The 16,221-nt window shown below is 41.5% G+C and overlaps 1 protein-coding gene across 2 annotated transcripts in view; it reads right to left on the reverse strand.

Annotated features, from left to right (window-relative positions):
• The window catches only part of LOC106577113 (echinoderm microtubule-associated protein-like 6), a 158,527-nt gene that overhangs the window by 120,136 nt on the left and 22,170 nt on the right, over positions 1–16,221 (reverse strand). The window lies entirely within an intron of this gene.

Genomic DNA, 16,221 nt, shown 5'->3' on the forward strand with positions numbered 1-16,221 from the left:
TCATATAGGAGACTGGATTATAAAGCTCTCATAGAGGAGACTGGATTCTAAAGCCTGTCATATAGGAGACTGGATTATAAAGCCTGTCATAGAGGAGACTGGATTCTAAAGCCTGTCATATAGGAGACTGGATTATAAAGCCTGCCATATAGGAGACTGGATTATAAAGCCTCTCATAGAGGAGACTGGATTATAAAGCCTGCCATATAGGAGACTGGATTATAAAGCCTCTCATATAGGAGACTGGATTATAAAGCCTCTCACAGAGGAGAATGGATTCTAAAGCCTGTCATATAGGAAACTGGATTCTAAAGCATGTCGTACAGGAGACTGGACTCTAAAGCCTGTCATACAGGAAACTGGATTCTAATGCCTGTCATATAGGAGACTGGACTCTAAAGCCTGTCATATAGGAAACTGGATTCTAATGCCTGTCATATAGGAGACTGGATTTTAATGCCTGTCATATAGGACACTGGATTGTAAAGCCTGTCATAGAGGATACTGGATTCTAAAGCCTATCATACAGGAGATTGGATTATAAAGCCTGTCTGTCATAGAGTAGACTGGATTATAAAGCCTCTCATATAGGACACTGGATTATAAAGCCTGTCTGTCATAGAGGAGACTGAATTATAAAGCCTCTCATAGAGGAGACTGGATTCTAAAGCCTGTCATATAGGAGATTGGATTTGAAAAACCTCTCAAAGGAGACTGGATTCTAAAGCCTGTCATATAGGAGACTGGAATCTAAAGCCTGTCACATATTAGACTGGATTCTAAAGCCTGTCATATAGGAGACTGGATTCTAAAGCAAGTCATATGGGAGACTGGATTATAAAGCCTGTCATATAGGAGACTGGATTATAAAGCCTGCCATATAGGAGACTGGATTATAAAGCCTCTCATAGAGGAGACTGGATTATAAAGCCTGCCATATAGGAGACTGGATTATAAAGCCTCTCATATAGGAGACTGGATTATAAAGCCTCTCACAGAGGAGAATGGATTCTAAAGCCTGTCATATAGGAAACTGGATTCTAAAGCATGTCGTACAGGAGACTGGACTCTAAAGCCTGTCATACAGGAAACTGGATTCTAATGCCTGTCATATAGGAGACTGGACTCTAAAGCCTGTCATATAGGAAACTGGATTCTAATGCCTGTCATATAGGAGACTGGATTTTAATGCCTGTCATATAGGACACTGGATTGTAAAGCCTGTCATAGAGGATACTGGATTCTAAAGCCTATCATACAGGAGATTGGATTATAAAGCCTGTCTGTCATAGAGTAGACTGGATTATAAAGCCTCTCATATAGGACACTGGATTATAAAGCCTGTCTGTCATAGAGGAGACTGAATTATAAAGCCTCTCATATAAGAGACTGGATTCTAAATCCTATCATACAGGATATTGGATTATAAAGCCTGTCTGTCATACAGGAGACTGGATTCTAAAGCCTCTCATATAGGAGACTGGACTCTAAAGCCTGTCATATAGGAGACTGGATTCTAAAGCCTCTCAAAGAGGAGACTGGATTCTAAAGCCTGTCATATAGGAGACTGGAATCTAAAGCCTGTCATATAGGAGACTGGATTATAAAGCCTGCCATATAGGAGACAGGATTATAAAGCCTGTCATATAGGAGCCTGGATTCTAAAGCCTGTCATATAGGAGACTGGATTCTAAAGCAAGTCATATGGGAGACTGGATTCAAAAGCCTGTCATATAGGAGACTGGATTATGAAGCCTGTCATAGAGGAGACTGGAATCTAAAGCCTCTCATATAGGAGACTGGATTCTAAAGCCTCTCAAAGAGGAGAATGGATTCTAAAGCCTGTCATATAGGAGACTGGATTCTAAAGCCTGTCATATAGGAGACTGGATTCTAAAGCCTGTCATGTAGGAGACTGGATTCTAAAGCCTGTCATGTAGGAGACTGGATTATAAAGCCTGTCATATAGGAGACTGGATTATAAAGCTCTCATAGAGGAGACTGGATTCTAAAGCCTGTCATATAGGAGACTGGATTATAAAGCCTGTCATAGAGGAGACTGGATTCTAAAGCCTGTCATATAGGAGACTGGATTATAAAGCCTGCCATATAGGAGACTGGATTATAAAGCCTCTCATAGAGGAGACTGGATTATAAAGCCTGCCATATAGGAGACTGGATTATAAAGCCTCTCATATAGGAGACTGGATTATAAAGCCTCTCACAGAGGAGAATGGATTCTAAAGCCTGTCATATAGGAAACTGGATTCTAAAGCATGTCGTACAGGAGACTGGACTCTAAAGCCTGTCATACAGGAAACTGGATTCTAATGCCTGTCATATAGGAGACTGGACTCTAAAGCCTGTCATATAGGAAACTGGATTCTAATGCCTGTCATATAGGAGACTGGATTTTAATGCCTGTCATATAGGACACTGGATTGTAAAGCCTGTCATAGAGGATACTGGATTCTAAAGCCTATCATACAGGAGATTGGATTATAAAGCCTGTCTGTCATAGAGTAGACTGGATTATAAAGCCTCTCATATAGGACACTGGATTATAAAGCCTGTCTGTCATAGAGGAGACTGAATTATAAAGCCTCTCATATAAGAGACTGGATTCTAAATCCTATCATACAGGAGATTGGATTATAAAGCCTGTCTGTCATACAGGAGACTGGATTCTAAAGCCTCTCATATAGGAGACTGGACTCTAAAGCCTGTCATATAGGAGACTGGATTCTAAAGCCTCTCAAAGAGGAGACTGGATTCTAAAGCCTGTCATATAGGAGACTGGAATCTAAAGCCTGTCATATAGGAGACTGGATTATAAAGCCTGCCATATAGGAGACAGGATTATAAAGCCTGTCATATAGGAGCCTGGATTCTAAAGCCTGTCATATAGGAGACTGGATTCTAAAGCAAGTCATATGGGAGACTGGATTCAAAAGCCTGTCATATAGGAGACTGGATTATGAAGCCTGTCATAGAGGAGACTGGAATCTAAAGCCTCTCATATAGGAGACTGGATTCTAAAGCCTCTCAAAGAGGAGAATGGATTCTAAAGCCTGTCATAGAGGAGACTGGATTCTAAAGCCTGTCATATAGGAGACTGGATTCTAAAGCCTGTCATATAGGAGACTGGATTCTAAAGCCTGTCATGTAGGAGACTGGATTCTAAAGCCTGTCATGTAGGAGACTGGATTATAAAGCCTGTCATATAGGAGACTGGATTATAAAGCTCTCATAGAGGAGACTGGATTCTAAAGCCTGTCATATAGGAGACTGGATTATAAAGCCTGTCATAGAGGAGACTGGATTCTAAAGCCTGTCATATAGGAGACTGGATTATAAAGCTCTCATAGAGGAGACAGGATTATAAAGCCTCTCATAGAGGAGACTGGATTATAAAGCCTGTCATAGAGGAGACTGGATTTTAAAGCCTCTCATAGAGGAGACTGGATTCTAAAGCCTGTCATATAGGAGACTGGATTCTAAAGCCTGTCACATAGGAGACTGGATTCTAAAGCCTGTCACATAGGAGACTGGATTCTAAAGCCTGTCATACAGGAGAATAGATTCCAAAGCCTGTCATATAGGAGACTGGATTCTAAAGCCTGTCATATAGGAGACTGGATTATAAAGCCTGCCATATAGGAGACAGGATTATAAAGCCTGTCATATAGGAGCCTGGATTCTAAAGCCTGTCATATAGGAGACTGGATTCTAAAGCAAGTCATATGGGAGACTGGATTCAAAAGCCTGTCATATAGGAGACTGGATTATGAAGCCTGTCATAGAGGAGACTGGAATCTAAAGCCTCTCATATAGGAGACTGGATTCTAAAGCCTCTCAAAGAGGAGAATGGATTCTAAAGCCTATCATATAGGAGACTGGATTCTAAAGCCTGTCATATAGGAGACTGGATTCTAAAGCCTGTCATATAGGAGACTGGATTCTAAAGCCTGTCATGTAGGAGACTGGATTCTAAAGCCTGTCATGTAGGAGACTGGATTATAAAGCCTGTCATATAGGAGACTGGATTATAAAGCTCTCATAGAGGAGACTGGATTCTAAAGCCTGTCATATAGGAGACTGGATTATAAAGCCTGTCATAGAGGAGACTGGATTCTAAAGCCTGTCATATAGGAGACTGGATTATAAAGCTCTCATAGAGGAGACAGGATTATAAAGCCTCTCATAGAGGAGACTGGATTATAAAGCCTGTCATAGAGGAGACTGGATTTTAAAGCCTCTCATAGAGGAGACTGGATTCTAAAGCCTGTCATATAGGAGACTGGATTCTAAAGCCTGTCACATAGGAGACTGGATTCTAAAGCCTGTCACATAGGAGACTGGATTCTAAAGCCTGTCATACAGGAGAATAGATTCCAAAGCCTGTCATATAGGAGACTGGATTCTAAAGCCTGTCATACAGGAGACTAGATTCCAAAGCCTGTCATATAGGAGACTGGATTCTAAAGCCTGTCATATAGGAGACTGGATTCTAAAGCCTGTCATATAGGAGACTGGATTCTAAAGCCTCTCATAGAGGTGACTAGATTCCAAAGCCTGTCATATAGGAGACTGGATTCTAAAGCCTGTCATATAGGAGACTGGATTCTAAAGCCTGTCATATAGGAGACTGGATTCTAAAGCCTCTCAAAGAGGAGACTGGATTCTAAAGCCTTTCATATAAGAGAATGGATTATAAAGCTTGTGAAAATGGAGACTGGGTTCTAAAGCCTGTCATATAGGAGACTGGATTCTAAAGCCTGTCATATAGGAGACTGGATTCTAAAGCCTGTCATATAGGAGACTGGAATCTAAAGCCTGTCATATAGGAGACTGGATTATAAAGCCTGCCATATAGGAGACTGGATTATAAAGCCTGTCATATAGGAGCCTGGATTCTAAAGCCTGTCATATAGGAGACTGGATTCTAAAGCAAGTCATATGGGAGACTGGATTCAAAAGCCTGTCATATAGGAGACTGGATTATGAAGCATGTCATAGAGGAGACTGGAATCTAAAGCCTCTCATATAGGAGACTGGATTCTAAAGCCTCTCAAAGAGGAGAATGGATTCTAAAGCCTGTCATATAGGAGACTGGATTCTAAAGCCTGTCATATAGGAGACTGGATTCTAAAGCCTGTCATGTAGGAGACTGGATGATAAAGCCTCTTTATAAGAGACTGGATTCTAAAGCCTGTCATATAGGAGACTGTATTCTAAAGCCTGTCATATAGGAGACTGGATTCTAAAGCCTGTCATATAGGAGACTGGATTCTAAAGCCTGTCATATAGGAGACTGGATTCTAAAGCCTGTAATATAGGAGACTGGATTCTAACGCCTCACATAGAGGAGACTGGATTCTAAAGCCTGTAATATAGGAGACTGGATTCTAAAGCCACTCATAGAGGAGACCGGAATCTAAAGCATCTTGTATAAGAGACTGGATTCTAAAGCCTCTCATAGAGGAGACTGGATTCTAAAGCCTGTCATAGAGGAGACTGGATTCTAAAGCCTGTCATACAGGAGACTGGACTCTAAAGCCTGTCATATAGGAAACTGGATTCTAATGCCTGTCATATAGGAGACTGGATTCTAATGCCTGTCATATAGGACACTGGATTGTAAAGCCTGTCATAGAGGATACTGGATTCTAAAGCCTATCATACAGGAGATTGGATTATAAAGCCTGTCTGTCATAGAGTAGACTGGATTATAAAGCCTCTCATATAGGACACTGGATTATAATGCCTGTCTGTCATAGAGGAGACTGAATTATAAAGCCTCTCATATAAGAGACTGGATTCTAAATCCTATCATACAGGAGATTGGATTATGAAGCCTGTCTGTCATACAGGAGACTGGATTCTAAAGCCTCTCATATAGGAGACTGGACTCTAAAGCCTGTCATAGAGGAGACTGGATTCTAAAACCTATCTTATAAGAGACTGGAACCTAAAGCCTCTCAAAGAGGAGAATGGATTCTAAAGCCTGTCATATAGGAAACTGGATTATAAAGCCTCTCTTATAAGAGACTGGATTCTAAAGCCTGTCATAGAGACTGGATGGTAAAGCCTGTCATAGAGGAGACTGGATTCTAAAGCCTCTCATAGAGGAGACTGGAATCTAAAGCCTGTCATAGAGGAGACTGGATTCTAAAGCCTGTCATATAGGAGACTGGATTCTAAAGCCTCTCATAGAGGAGACTGGATTCTAAAGCCTGTCATACAGGAGACTGGATTCTAAAGCCTGTCAAACAGGAGACTGGATTCTAAAGCCTGTCATACAGGAGACTGGATTCTAAAGCCTGTCATACAGGAGACTGGATTCTAAAGCAAGTCATACAGGAGACTGGATTCTAAAGCCTGTCATACAGGAGACTGGATTCTAAAGCCTGTCATAGAGGAGACTGGAATCTAAAGCCTGTCATACAGGAGACTGGATTCTAAAGCATGTCATATAGGAGATTGGATTTGAAAAACCTCTCAAAGGAGACTGGATTCTAAAGCCTCTCATAGAGGAGACTGGATTCCAAAGCCTCTCAAAGAGGAGAATGGATTCTAAATCCTGTCATATAGGAGACTGGATTATAAAGCCTGTCATGTAGGAGACTGGATTATAAAGCTTGCCATATAGGAGACTGGATTATAAAGCCTCTCACAGAGGAGAATGGATTCTAAAGCCTGTCATATAGGAAACTGGATTCTAAAGCATGTCATACAGGAGACTGGACTCTAAAGCCTGTCATACAGGAAACTGGATTCTAATGCCTGTCATATAGGAGACTGGACTCTAAAGCCTGTCATATAGGAAACTGGATTCTAAAGCCTGTCATACAGGAGACTGGACTCTAAAGCCTGTCATACAGGAAACGGGATTCTAAAGCCTCTGATATAGGAGACTGGACTCTAAAGCCTGTCATAGAGGAGACTGGATTCTAAAACCTATTTTATAAGAGACTGGAACCTAAAGCCTCTCAAAGAGGAGAATGGATTCTAAAGCCTGTCATATAGGAAACTGGATTATAAAGCCTCTCTTATAAGAGACTGGATTCTAAAGCCTGTCATAGAGACTGGATGGTAAAGCCTGTCATAGAGGAGACTGGATTCTAAAGCCTCTCATAGAGGAGACTGGAATCTAAAGCCTGTCATAGAGGAGACTGGATTCTAAAGCCTGTCATACAGGAGACTGGATTCTAAAGCCTGTCATACAGGAGACTGGATTCTAAAGCCTGTCAAACAGGAGACTGGATTCTAAAGCCTGTCATACAGGAGACTGGATTCTAAAGCCTGTCATACAGGAGACTGGATTATAAAGCATGTCATACAGGAGACTGGATTATAAAGCATGTCATACAGGAGACTGGATTCAAAAGCCTGTCATACAGGAGACTGGATTCTAAAGCCTGTCATAGAGGAGACTGGAATCTAAAGCCTGTCATACAGGAGACTGGATTCTAAAGCATGTCATATAAGAGACTGGATTCTAAAGCCTCTCAAAGAGGAGACTGGATTCTAAAGCCTCTCAAAGAGGAGAATGGATTCTAAAGACTGTCATATAGGAGACTGGATTCTAAAGCATGTCATACAGGAGACTGGATTCTAAAGCCTGTCATATAGGAGATTGGATTTGAAAAACCTCTCAAAGGAGACTGGATTCTAAAGCCTCTCATAGGGGAGACTGGATTCCAAAGCCTCTCAAAGAGGAGAATGGATTCTAAATCCTGTCATATAGGAGACTGGATTCTAAAGCCTGTCATATAGGAGACTGGATTCTAAATCCTGTCATGTAGGAGACTGATAGGAGACTGGATTATGAAGCCTCTCATATAGGAGACTGGAATCGAAAGCCTGTCATATAGGAGACCGGATTATAAAGCCTGTCATATAGGAGCCTGGATTTTAAAGCAAGTCATATAAGAGACCGCATTATAAAGCCTGTCATATAGGAGACTGGATTCTAAAGCCTGTCATATAGGAGACTGGATTCTAAAGCAAGTCATATGGGAGACTGGATTCAAAAGCCTGTCATATAGGAGACTGGATTATAAAGCCTGTAATATAGGAGACTGGATTATGAAGCCTGTCATAGAGGAGACTGGAATCTAAAGCCTCTCATATAGGAGACTGGATTCTAAAGCCTCTCAAAGAGGAGAATGGATTCTAAAGCCTGTCATATAGGAGACTGGATTATAAAGCCTGTCATATAGGAGACTGGATTCTAAAGCCTGTCATATAGGAAACTGGATTATAAAGCCTCTTTATAAGAGACTGGATTCTAAAGCCTGTCATAGAGACTGGATTCTAAAGCCTGTCATACAGGAAACTGGATTCTAATGCATGTCATATAGGATACTGGACTCAAAAGCCTGTCATATAGGAAACTGGATTCTAAAGCCTGTCATACAGGAGACTGGACTCTAAAGCCTGTCATATAGGAAACTGGATTCTAATGCCTGTCATATAGGAGACTGGATTCTAATGCCTGTCATATAGGACACTGGATTGTAAAGCCTGTCATAGAGGATACTGGATTCTAAAGCCTATCATACAGGAGATTGGATTATAAAGCCTGTCTGTCATAGAGTAGACTGGATTATAAAGCCTGTCTGTCATAGAGGAGACTGAATTATAAAGCCTCTCATATAAGAGACTGGATTCTAAATCCTATCATACAGGAGATTGGATTATAAAGCCTGTCTGTCATACAGGAGACTGGATTCTAAAGCCTCTCATATAGGAGACTGGACTCTAAAGCCTGTCATAGAGGAGACTGGATTCTAAAACCTATCTTATAAGAGACTGGAACCTAAAGCCTCTCAAAGAGGAGAATGGATTCTAAAGCCTGTCATATAGGAAACTGGATTATAAAGCCTCTCATAGAGGAGACTGGAATCTAAAGCCTGTCATAGAGGAGACTGGATTCTAAAGCCTGTCATACAGGAGACTGGATTCTAAAGCCTGTCATACAGGAGACTGGATTCTAAAGCCTGTCATACAGGAGACTGGATTCTAAAGCCTGTCATACAGGAGACTGGATTCTAAAGCCTGTCAAACAGGAGACTGGATTCTAAAGCCTGTCATACAGGAGACTGGATTCTAAAGCCTGTCATACAGGAGACTGGATTATAAAGCATGTCATACAGGAGACTGGATTCAAAAGCCTGTCATACAGGAGACTGGATTCTAAAGCCTGTCATAGAGGAGACTGGAATCTAAAGCCTGTCATACAGGAGACTGGATTCTAAAGCATGTCATATAAGAGACTGGATTCTAAAGCCTCTCAAAGAGGAGACTGGATTCTAAAGCCTCTCAAAGAGGATAATGGATTCTAAAGACTGTCATATAGGAGACTGGATTCTAAAGCATGTCATACAGGAGACTGGATTCTAAAGCCTGTCATATAGGAAACTGGATTATAAAGCCTGTCATGTAGGAGACTGGATTCCAAAGCCTGTCATAGAGGAGACTGGATTCCAAAGCCTGTCATATAGGAGATTGGATTTGAAAAACCTCTCAAAGGAGACTGGATTCTAAAGCCTCTCATAGAGGAGACTGGATTCCAAAGCCTCTCAAAGAGGAGAATGGATTCTAAATCCTGTCATATAGGAGACTGGATTCTAAAGCCTGTCATATAGGAGACTGGATTCTAAAGCCTGTCATGTAGGAGACTGATAGGAGACTGGATTATGAAGCCTCTCATATAGGAGACTGGATTCAAAAGCCTGTCATATAGGAGACTGGAATCGAAAGCCTGTCATATAGGAGACCGGATTATAAAGCCTGTCATATAGGAGACTGGATTATAAAGCCTGTCATATAGGAGACTGGATTCTAAAGCAAGTCATATGGGAGACTGGTTTCAAAAGCCTGTCATATAGGAGACTGGATTATAAAGCCTGTAATATAGGAGACTGGATTATGAAGCCTGTCATAGAGGAGACTGGAATCTAAAGCCTCTCATATAGGAGACTGGATTCTAAAGCCTCTCAAAGAGGAGAATGGATTCTAAAGCCTGTCATATAGGAGACTGGATTATAAAGCCTGTCATATAGGAGACTGGATTCTAAAGCCTGTCATATAGGAAACTGGATTCTAAAGCCTGTAATATAGGAGACTGGATTCAAAAGCCTCTCATATAGGAGACTTGAATCTAAAGCCTGTAATATAGGAGACTGGATTCTAAAGCCACTCATAGAGGAGACCGGAATCTAAAGCATCTTGTATAAGAGACTGGATTCTAAAGCCTCTCATAGAGGAGACTGGATTATAAAGCCTGCCATATAGGAGACTGGATTCTAAAGCCTCTCATATAGGAGACTGGATTATAAAGCCTCTCATAGAGGAGACTGGATTATAAAGCCTCTCATAGAGGAGACTGGATTATAAAGCCTCTCATAGAGGAGACTGGAATCTAAAGCCTGTCATATAGGAGACTGAATTATAAAGCCTGCCATATAGGAGACTGGATTATAAAGCCTCTCATAGAGGAGACTGGAATCTAAAGCCTGTCGAATAGGAGACTGGATTCTAAAGCCTCTCATAGAGGAGCTGGATTCTAAAGCCTCTCATAGAGGAGACTGGATTATAAAGCCTCTCATAGAGGAGACTGGAATCTAAAGCCTGTCATATAGGAGACTGGATTATAAAGGCTGCCATATAGGAGACTGGATTATAAAGCCTCTCACAGAGGAGAATGGATTCGAAAGCCTGTCAGATAGGAAACTGGATTCTAAAGCCTGTCATAAAGGAGACTGGATTATAAAGCCTGTCATGTAGGAGACTGGATTATAAAGCCTGCCATATAGGAGACTGGATTATGAAGCCTCTCACACAGGAGAATGGATTCTAAAGCCTGTCATATAGGAAACTGGATTCTAAAGCCTGTCATACAGGAGACTGGACTCTAAAGCCTGTAATATAGGAAACTGGATTCTAATGCCTGTCATCTTGATGACTGGATTCTAATGCCTGTCATATAGGACACTGGATTGTAAAGCCTGTCATAGAGGATACTGGATTCTAAAGCCTATCATACAGGAGATTGGATTATAAAGCCTGTCTGTCATAGAGTAGACTGGATTATAAAGCCTGTCTGTCATAGAGGAGACTGAATTATAAAGCCTCTCATATAAGAGACTGGATTCTAAATCCTATCATACAGGAGACTGGATTCTAAAGCCTCTCATATGGGAGACTGGACTCTAAAGCCTGTCATAGAGGAGACTGGATTCTAAAACCTTTCTTATAAGAGACTGGAACCTAAAGCCTCTCAAAGAGGAGAATGGATTCTAAAGCCTGTCATATAGGAAACTGGATTATAAAGCCTCTCTTATAAGAGACTGGATTCTAAAGCCTGTCATAGAGACTGGATGCTAAAGCCTGTCATAGAGGAGACTGTATTCTAAAGCCCCTCATATAGGAGACTGGATTCTAAAGCCTGTCATACAGGAGACTGGATTCTAAGGCCTGTCATAGAGGAGACTGGAATCTAAAGCCTCTCATAGAGGAGACTGGATTCTAAAGCATGTCATTCAGGAGACTGGATTCTAAAGCCTCTCATATAGGAGCCTGGATTCTAAAGCATGTCATTCAGGAGACTGGATTCTAAAGCCTGTCATAGAGGAGACTGGAATCTAAAGCCTCTCATAGAGGAGACTGGATTCTAAAGCCTCTCATATAGGAGAATGGATTCTAAAGCCTGTCATTTAGGAAACTGGATTCTAAGCCTGTCATATAGGAGACTCGATTCTAAAGCCTGTCATACAGGAGACTGGATTCTAAAGCCTCTCATATAGGACACTGGATTATAAAGCTTGTCTGTCATAGAGGAGACTGAATTATAAAGCCTCTCATATAAAAGAGACTGGATTCTAAAGCCTGTCATACAGGAGACTGGATTCTAAAGCATGTCATACAGGAGACTGGATTCTAAAGCATGTCATACAGGAGACTGGATTCTAAAGCCTGTCATACAGGAGACTGGATTCTAAAGCATGTCATACAGGAGACTGGATTCTAAAGCCTCTCATATAGGAGAATGGATTCTAAAGCCTGTCATTTAGGAAACTGGATTCTAAGCCTGTCATATAGGAGACTCGATTCTAAAGCCTCTCATATAGGACACTGGATTATAAAGCTTGTCTGTCATAGAGGAGACTGAATTATAAAGCCTCTCATATAAAAGAGACTGGATTCTAAAGCCTGTCATACAGGAGACTGGATTCTAAAGCATGTCATACAGGAGACTGGATTCTAAAGCATGTCATACAGGAGACTGGATTCTAAAGCCTGTCATAGAGGAGACTGGATTCTAAAGCCTGTCATAGAGGAGACTGGAATCTAAAGCCTCTCATAGAGGAGACTGGAATCTAAAGCCTCTCATAGAGGAGACTGGAATCTAAAGCCTCTCATAGAGGAGACTGGAATCTAAAGCCTCTCATAGAGGAGACTGGAATCTAAAGCCTGTCATAGAGGAGACTGGATTATAAAGCCTCTCATAGAGGAGACTGGAATCTAAAGCCTCTCATATAGGAGACTGGATTATAAAGCCTCTCACAGAGGAGAATGGATTCGAAAGCCTGTCAGATAGGAAACTGGATTCTAAAGCCTGTCATAAAGGAGACTGGATTATAAAGCCTGTCATGTAGGAGACTGGATTATAAAGCCTGCCATATAGGAGACTGGATTATAAAGCCTCTCACACAGGAGAATGGATTCTAAAGCCTGTCATATAGGAAACTGGATTCTAAAGCCTGTCATACAGGAGACTGGACTCTAAAGCCTGTAATATAGGAAACTGGATTCTAATGCCTGTCATCTTGATGACTGGATTCTAATGCCTGTCATATAGGACACTGGATTGTAAAGCCTGTCATAGAGGATACTGGATTCTAAAGCCTATCATACAGGAGATTGGATTATAAAGCCTGTCTGTCATAGAGTAGACTGGATTATAAAGCCTGTCTGTCATAGAGGAGACTGAATTATAAAGCCTCTCATATAAGAGACTGGATTCTAAATCCTATCATACAGGAGACTGGATTCTAAAGCCTCTCATATGGGAGACTGGACTCTAAAGCCTGTCATAGAGGAGACTGGATTCTAAAACCTTTCTTATAAGAGACTGGAACCTAAAGCCTCTCAAAGAGGAGAATGGATTCTAAAGCCTGTCATATAGGAAACTGGATTATAAAGCCTCTCTTATAAGAGACTGGATTCTAAATCCTGTCATAGAGACTGGATGCTAAAGCCTGTCATAGAGGAGACTGTATTCTAAAGCCCCTCATATAGGAGACTGGATTCTAAAGCCTGTCATACAGGAGACTGGATTCTAAGGCCTGTCATAGAGGAGACTGGAATCTAAAGCCTCTCATAGAGGAGACTGTATTCTAAAGCCTGTCATTCAGGAGACTGGATTCTAAAGCCTGTCATAGAGGAGACTGGAATCTAAAGCCTCTCATAGAGGAGACTGGATTCTAAAGCCTCTCATATAGGAGAATGGATTCTAAAGCCTGTCATTTAGGAAACTGGATTCTAAGCCTGTCATATAGGAGACTCGATTCTAAAGCCTGTCATACAGGAGACTGGATTCTAAAGCCTCTCATATAGGACACTGGATTATAAAGCTTGTCTGTCATAGAGGAGACTGAATTATAAAGCCTCTCATATAAAAGAGACTGGATTCTAAAGCCTGTCATACAGGAGACTGGATTCTAAAGCATGTCATACAGGAGACTGGATTCTAAAGCATGTCATACAGGAGACTGGATTCTAAAGCCTGTCATACAGGAGACTTGATTCTAAAGCATGTCATACAGGAGACTGGATTCTAAAGCCTCTCATATAGGAGAATGGATTCTAAAGCCTGTCATTTAGGAAACTGGATTCTAAGCCTGTCATAGAGGAGACTCGATTCTAAAGCCTGTCATACAGGAGACTGGATTCTAAAGCCTCTCATATAGGACACTGGATTATAAAGCTTGTCTGTCATAGAGGAGACTGAATTATAAAGCCTCTCATATAAAAGAGACTGGATTCTAAAGCTTGTCATACAGGAGACTGGATTCTAAAGCATGTCATACAGGAGACTGGATTCTAAAGCATGTCATACAGGAGACTGGATTCTAAATCCTGTCATACAGGAGACTGGATTCTAAAGCATGTCATACAGGAGACTGGATTCTAAAGCCTGTCATAGAGGAGACTGGATTCTAAAGCCTGTCATACAGGAGACTGGATTCTAAAGCCTGTCATACAGGAGACTGGATTCTAAAGCCTGTCATACAGGAGACTGGAATCTAAGCCTCTCATAGAGGAGACTGGATTCTAAAGCATGTCATATAGGAGACTGGATTCAAAAGCCTGTCATACAGGAGACTGGAATCTAAAGCCTCTCATAGAGGAGACTGGATTATAAAGCCTGTCATAGAGGAGATTGGATTATAAAGCCTGTCTGTCATAGAGTAGACTGGATTATAAAGCCTGTCTGTCATAGAGGAGACTGAATTATAAAGCCTCTCATATAAGAGACTGGATTCTAAATCCTATCATACAGGAGATTGGATTATAAAGCCTGTCTGTCATACAGGAGACTGGATTCTAAAGCCTCTCATATAGGAGACTGGATTCTAAAGCCTGTCATACAGGAGACTGGATTCTAAAGCCTCTCATATAGGAGACTGGACTCTAAAGCCTGTCATAGAGGAGACTGGATTCTAAAACCTCTCTTATAAGAGACTGGAACCTCATGCCTCTCAAAGAGGAGAATGGATTCTAAAGCCTGTCATATAGGAAACTGGATTATAAAGCCTCTCTTGTAAGAGACTGGATTCTAAAGCCTGTCATAGAGACTGGATGCTAAAGCCTGTCATAGAGGAGACTGTATTCTAAAGCCTCTCATATAGGAGACTGGATTCTAAAGCCTGTCATACAGGAGACTGGATTCTAAAGCCTGTCATACAGGAGACTGGATTCTAAAGCCTGTCATACAGGAGACTGGATTCTAAAGCCTGTCATAGAGGAGACTGGATTCTAAAGCCTCTCATAGAGGAGACTGGAATCTAAAGCCTGTCATAGAGGAGACTGGATTCTAAAGCCTGTCATACAGGAGACTGGATTCTAAAGCCTGACATACAGGAGACAGGATTCTAAAGCCTGTCATACAGGAGACTGGATTCTAAAGCCTGTCATACAGGAGACTGGATTCTAAAGCATGTCATAGAGGAGACTGGATTCTAAAGCCTGTCATTCAGGAGACTGGATTCTAAAGCCTGTCATGCAGGAGACTGGATTCTAAAGCCTGTCATAGAGGAGACTGGAATCTAAAGCCTCTCATAGAGGAGACTGGATTCTAAAGCCTCTCATATAGGAGACTGGATTCTAAAGCCTGTCATACAGGAGACTGGATTCTAAAGCCTGTCATTTAGGAAACTGGATTCTAAGCCTGTCATATAGGAGACTCGATTCTAAAGCCTGTCATACAGGAGACTGGATTCTAAAGCCTCTCATATAGGAGACTGGATTATAAAGCTTGTCTGTCATAGAGGAGACTGAATTATAAAGCCTCTCATATAAAAGAGACTGGATTCTAAAGCCTGTCATACAGGAGACTGGATTCTAAAGCATGTCATACAGGAGACTGGATTCTAAAGCATGTCATACAGGAGACTGGATTCTAAAGCATGTCATACAGGAGACTGGATTCTAAAGCATGTCATACAGGAGACTGGATTCTAAAGCATGTCATAGAGGAGACTGGATTCTAAAGCCTGTCATACAGGAGACTGGATTCTAAAGCCTGTCATAGAGGAGACTGGATTCTAAAGCCTCTCATAGAGGAGACTGGAATCTAAAGCCTGTCATAGAGGAGACTGGATTCTAAAGCCTGTCATACAGGAGACTGGATTCTAAAGCCTGTCATACAGGAGACTGGATTCTAAAGCCTCTCATAGAGGAGACTGGAATCTAAAGCCTGTCATAGAGGAGACTGGATTCTAAAGCCTGTCATTCAGGAGACTGGATTCTAAAGCCTGTCATGCAGGAGACTGGATTCTAATGCCTGTCATAGAGGAGACTGGATTCTAAAGCATGTCATAGAGGAGACTGGATTCTAAAGCCTGTCATACAGGAGACTGGATTCTAAAGCCTGTCATAGAGGAGACTGGATTCTAAAGCCTCTCATAGAGGAGACTGGAATCTAAAGCC

This window comes from Salmo salar, chromosome 18 (genome assembly GCF_965601325.2).
Source record: "Salmo salar chromosome 18, fSalSal1, whole genome shotgun sequence".
Lineage (NCBI taxonomy): Eukaryota > Metazoa > Chordata > Actinopteri > Salmoniformes > Salmonidae > Salmo > Salmo salar.